The sequence below is a fragment of the Cherax quadricarinatus genome, chromosome 55, assembly GCF_038502225.1.
Source record: "Cherax quadricarinatus isolate ZL_2023a chromosome 55, ASM3850222v1, whole genome shotgun sequence".
Classification (NCBI taxonomy): domain Eukaryota; kingdom Metazoa; phylum Arthropoda; class Malacostraca; order Decapoda; family Parastacidae; genus Cherax; species Cherax quadricarinatus.
In genome coordinates, this window is record NC_091346.1 from 15,110,381 (window position 1) to 15,115,946 (window position 5,566).

Below are 5,566 nucleotides of genomic sequence, written 5' to 3' on the forward strand. Positions count from 1 at the left end.
TAATGTACTGGAAATAATTTTCTTAATTATATTATTTTTTTATTATTTAACTAAATAATTGTTCATGGATATGAATGGAGATTGATATTTTTTTATATTTTGATTTATTATTTCTGAAAAGAACTTTGGTTCACATTCCGTCACATAGTAAGACAGACTTTCAGCATTGTGGTGCCGCCACCAATGGAAACTCAATTTGCTTTTCTGGCGGGATGCTCCAGCCAATTAAAACCAGAGTTTAATTTATGACGTAGATAAATAGAACAGCAGGGCCCCAGCATCCAATCAGCGTTAGTGATGTCATAGAAGCTTAGCCAATCATGGCAGGCTACGTCAGAGCCTGGAGGTAAGTGAGTGCCCGCGCTTTCTTTCCCCCTCAGTCGCCTACGGCAGTAAATGGCGTGTGGGTGCGCGCTCATCCGGTAAGCAATTTCCTCGAAATTTCTTGGAAATAACTTTTTTTTTTAACATTTCTGATGATGCGGTGTGTTCGCTGTTTATCTCTGATGCTGTTCTACATGCAGAATATATAGGAAATTTGATGTGTATTGATTTTATCCATAAATTTAGATTTTAACATTCCAGTGTTTCATTTCCAGAAACGATGCTTGGCCCCAGACCTGACGTCAACCACTTGGCCCCAGACCTGACGTCAACCACTTGGCCCCAGACCTGACGTCAACCACTTGGCCCCAGACCTGACGTCAACCACTTGGCCCCAGACCTGACGTCAACCACTTGGCCCCAGACCTGACGTCAACCACTTGGCCCCAGACCTGACGTCAACCACTTGGCCCCAGACCTGACGTCAACCACTTGGCCCCAGACCTGACGTCAACCACTTGGCCCCAGACCTGACGTCAACCACTTGGCCCCAGACCTGACGTCAACTGCAGCATTAACTTCTATGGTAACTATAAATATTTATATAACTTTTCCAGCATTGACTCGTTAAATTTGTTCACCAGGATGCACATTCCATTGCCGGGGGTGGGCCTTGATGCTGTTGGACTTGATCCAAATTATTGGATCAAGTCACCGACCCTTACAGGTTTATCACCCGTTAGTCTCGGACGTTGATGCTAAAGGGATTTTGATCCAGGAATTTAGTTTTCTATATTTACCACTATTTTGGCTGCTGGTATCAAGGTGTACCTTGATGCTGCTGGTGTTTTGATTCAAGGTATTTTTTACCAGGCATTTTGACCCTTACAGGTTTAACGTTCCACTCAAGGGAGGTTCCTTGATGCTGGTGAGGGGCTCTTGATCTAGGGAATTGGATCTGTGCTCCAGTTATCTGAATTATGTCTTAATGCCTTCCATCCCCCCCATCCCCGAGCTAGACAATCCTTACGGGTTGAGCGCTCTCCATATGGTCAGCATCATGAAACCCTATCATGGGAGGGGGCCCTTGATGCTGGTAAAGGCGTCTTGTCCCAGCAAAATGAGGCGCCTCCCTCGGATCAGACTTGTTCACCTGCCCATGCTCATGTACAGTATAAGGACCCTGCTGGTTTAGCGCTTTGCATGTATAATACACTTGTGAAGTGCAGTGACGGTTAATTAACGTCCGAAACAATTTTGAATTGTTAAAATTTGTTTTTTGACGGTTTCTTGATCCATTATTATTTTGTATATTTCTGACTTTTATGACCTTTTATCTATTTTATTTTTTTTTTTTAATTTCCATTATTATTTCCTGACCTTTTTTTTTATCCATTATTTCATGTTTAATGTGAATCATCTAAATTTAAAAACCCTTCAAGAGTTCGGATTGTCTCTTGATATGGAGGGGTCCTTAATTGGGGGGGTCACCTGCTGCTGGTAAAAGGGGCTCTTGATCCAGGGTCCCTTGATGTCACCCCTCCCCTTCCTCGGATCAAACCTTGTTACCTCCCTTAATGGTTTAAGCAATTCTATAATTAGAATTACACGAGGAACTCGTTTGGCGTTTTATTAAAAACTTACTCCTTGTTTTTCAACAAAATTGTTCTTGATGTTGGTGAGGGGCTCTTGATCTAGGGAATTGGATCTGTGCTCTGGTTCCCTGAATACCTGCCGCATCCCCTCGCATAAGCGTTGTATAATCCTACTGGTTTAGCGCTCCCCTTGATTATAATGTATAGGTTTAAAGTGAGAAGAAAACTAAGTTTGGAGGATCTATTAGGACTGAAAGGATCTATCCGGGGTACCTTGATGCTTAGGAAGGGATCTTGATACGAGGGATACCTTGATGAAGGATTCTGATACGAGGGGTACCTTGTTGCTGGTGAAGGGATCTGGATATGAAGGGTACCTTGATACTGGTGAAAGGCTCTAACTACGAAGGGTGCCTTGATGTTAAAAGGTCTCTTGATTCCGGATGCCTTGAAAGTTTTCATGGTTTTTAAAGGTTCGTGATCTGAGGTTACCCTGAAGACATCTTGAACCGTGGCACCTTGATGCTGATGAGGGGATCTTTATCTGGGGTTACCTTGATGCTAGTGCAAGGGTCTTGACCCCAAGAAATTTTATAGTTTTTCATTTCTCCAGATATGCGTTTCATAGTTCTAGGCGCTGTGTGACGCCTAAGGGCTTAGGTTTAGCATGCGTTTCCTTAAGACACCTGCTGTCACTGTTCACCTAGGTCCTAGGAGTAAAATAGGTACCTGGGTGTTTGTCGACTGGTGTGGGTCGCAACCTGGGACAAAATTTACCTTATTTGTCCGAAATATTCTGCATAACAAAGGGCTTTCTATATAGTAGACTGTCATTGATGTCAGCTAGGCTGTATACATTATTATTATTATTTATAGTGTGATTAGGCTTCTCGCGCGTACCCCTGGGAAAATTTCTCTACACACACACACACGTATATATATATACGTGAAGAGGGGTTGTTGAGGTGGTTTGGTCATTTAGAGAATGGATCGAAGGAGAATAACACGGAGAGCGTATAAATCTGTAGGGGAAGGAAGGCGGGGTAGGGGTCGTCCTCGAAAAGGTTGGAGGGAGGGGGTAAAGGAGGTTTTGTGAGCGAGGAGCTTGTACTTCCAGCAAGCGTGCGTGAGCGTGTTAAGAGTGAATGGAGACGAATGGTATTTGGGACCTGACGAGCTGTTGGAGTGAGCAGGGTAATATTTAGTGAAGGGATTCAGGAAAATCGGTTATTTTTATATAGCCGGACTTGAGTCCTGGAAATGGGAAGTACAATGCCTGCACTTTAAATGAGGGGTTCGGGATATTGGCAGTTTGGAGGGATATGTTGTGTATCTTTATACGTATATGCTTCTAAACTGTTGTATTCTGAGCACCTGCAAAAACAGTGATTATGTGTGAGTGAGGTGAAAGTGTTGAATGATGAAAGTATTTTCTTTTTTGGGATTTTCTTTCGTTTTGGGTCACCCTGCCTCGGTGGGAGACGGCTGACTTGTTAAAAAAAAAAATAAAAAAAATATTCATAGTTATTTTAATGGTGTCCTTTCATTTACTTCCCATTCCCCAGTGGGTTATGACCCGTGTAGGTTTAGCGCTTCAATGTTAATTTTCATTCCAAATGTTTTCATCGCCAGATTCAAATCATCTATTTTTATATATCCAAATTATTTACAATGCCATGATTACCAAAATGAGTTGATTAAAGCCCACATTTTTTCCCTCAGAATGTTTCGTCTGAGCGTCTCGACCTCAGGAGGACGTCACCAGTGACTTCATATCATCATCTGACTTTGGGCAAGTAGATCACCTGACGGTAGAGCGTCCGACTGTCAAGTTTTTTTATGGTTCAAGCCGCTCGTCCCCCCTTCTATTTATTTATTGACAGTTCTTTATTACAACTTAATTTGAGCTTCATAGATGGTAAATTTTCTATTTGTGTCATTTGCTCTTTTTTGGTGTATATGTCACTTGCTTTTTTTAGTGAATCTTATATGGATTTTTTTGGTGTATATTATACTCGTTTTTGAAATTACTATTACTGCAATTTCTAGCTACGACAGATTGAGGAATTTGTAGATATGTGATTATAATCATATGTATTTTTTTTTCAATTTGTTAATGTATTCTCAGAAATGAAGCTTATTTTTTTTACTGATAATATTTCCCATTTGTAAAAATGTATTTTGCAAAATAAGGTTGTGGGATCCCTCACACCTGGGATCCCCTGGGATAGCTTTCCCTTGTGGTCTTAATGTCAGTTTACCACTGACTAATTCTAGGGGTTTATCACCCTGGCTACTCCAGGGTCTGCCACCCTCATTACTTCAGGGTCTGCCACCCTCACTACTCCAGGGTCTACCACCCTTGCTACTCCAGGGTCTGCCACCCTGGCTACTCCAGGGTCTGCCACCCTCATTACTCCAGGGTCTGCCACCCTCATTACTCCAGGGTCTGCCACCCTCATTACTTCAGGGTCTGCCACCCTCACTACTCCAGGGTCTACCACCCTTGCTACTCCAGGGTCTGCCACCCTGGCTACTCCAGGGTCTGCCACCCTCATTACTCCAAGGTCTGCCACCCTTGCTACTCCAGGGTCTGCCACCCTGGCTACTCCAAGGATTATCACCCAGGGGAGACACCATGGGGTCGCCATGATTAATGTTTTTCTACAGATTAATGCTTTTTTACAGGTTCATGTTTTTTTCAGATTAATGTTATTTTACAATTAATTTTTTTCACATTGATGTTTTTACAGATAATTTTTTTTTTTCAGATTAATGTTTTTAACAGATTAATGTTCTATTCCTTTAGATAAATGTTTTTTTCAGATTAATGTTTTTTACAAATTAATTTTTTTTTTCAGATTGTTTTTTATTAATTTTTTTCAGATTTTTTTTTTTTTACAGATTAATGTCTTTTTACAGCTTAATGCTTTTTTTCATGTTATTTTTTTCAGATTGTTATTTTATAATTAATTTTTTTCACATTGATGTTTTTACAGATAACTTTTTTTCAGATTAATGTTTTTTTACATATTAATGTTTTTTTGCAGATTGTTATTTTACAATTAATTTTTAATTGATGTTTTTACAGATTAATGTTTTTTTAATGTTTTTAGATATTTTTTTTTTTTTTCATCTAATATTTTTTCAGTTAAATGCCTTTTCATGTTAAATGTTTTAACTAAATATTTTTTGAATAATACTTTTCAGCTTCATTGTCTAGTGTAATGTTTTTAAGAGAATTTTTTTATTGTAATTCTTGCCTTTCAACCCAAAAATGTTTTTTGGCATAGAATTTTTATTAAGTCTGAATGTTTTTTTCAGTAATCTTCCTTTAACCCTTTAAAAACATTTTTTTCTTTGCCTAAATAATGTTTAAAATTTTTGTTTTCCATTTCAGCTGAACCATTGTCATATAACCAATTTTTTTTTTTTTTTTTTTTTTTTTTTTTTTTTTTTTTTTTTTTTTTTTTTTTTTTTTTTACAAATACGTATTTCCCTAAATTAAAATTTATTTCTTTGCTACAAAGCCATATTGTAATTTATTTTCATGAAGCTTAAATTTATTCATTAATATATTTTCAAGTGTTTTCTCTACAGTTTTAGTGATCTTTGATGTCCATTATTATAATCCTGACTATACACTT

The 5,566-nt window shown here is 38.7% G+C and overlaps 1 long non-coding RNA gene across 2 annotated transcripts; it reads left to right on the forward strand.

Annotated features, from left to right (window-relative positions):
- The first annotated feature begins 387 nt into the window (after positions 1-387).
- On the forward strand, positions 388-4,621 carry LOC128698881 (uncharacterized). 2 transcript variants are annotated; one of them, XR_008408520.2, is made up of 4 exons: positions 388-422; positions 600-910; positions 3,642-4,438; positions 4,487-4,621. It is a non-coding gene; the product is annotated as an uncharacterized lncRNA (long non-coding RNA). The 2 variants fall into 2 exon arrangements; XR_008408519.2 differs by having other exon boundaries at positions 3,642-4,615.
- The last annotated feature ends 945 nt before the right edge of the window (positions 4,622-5,566 follow it).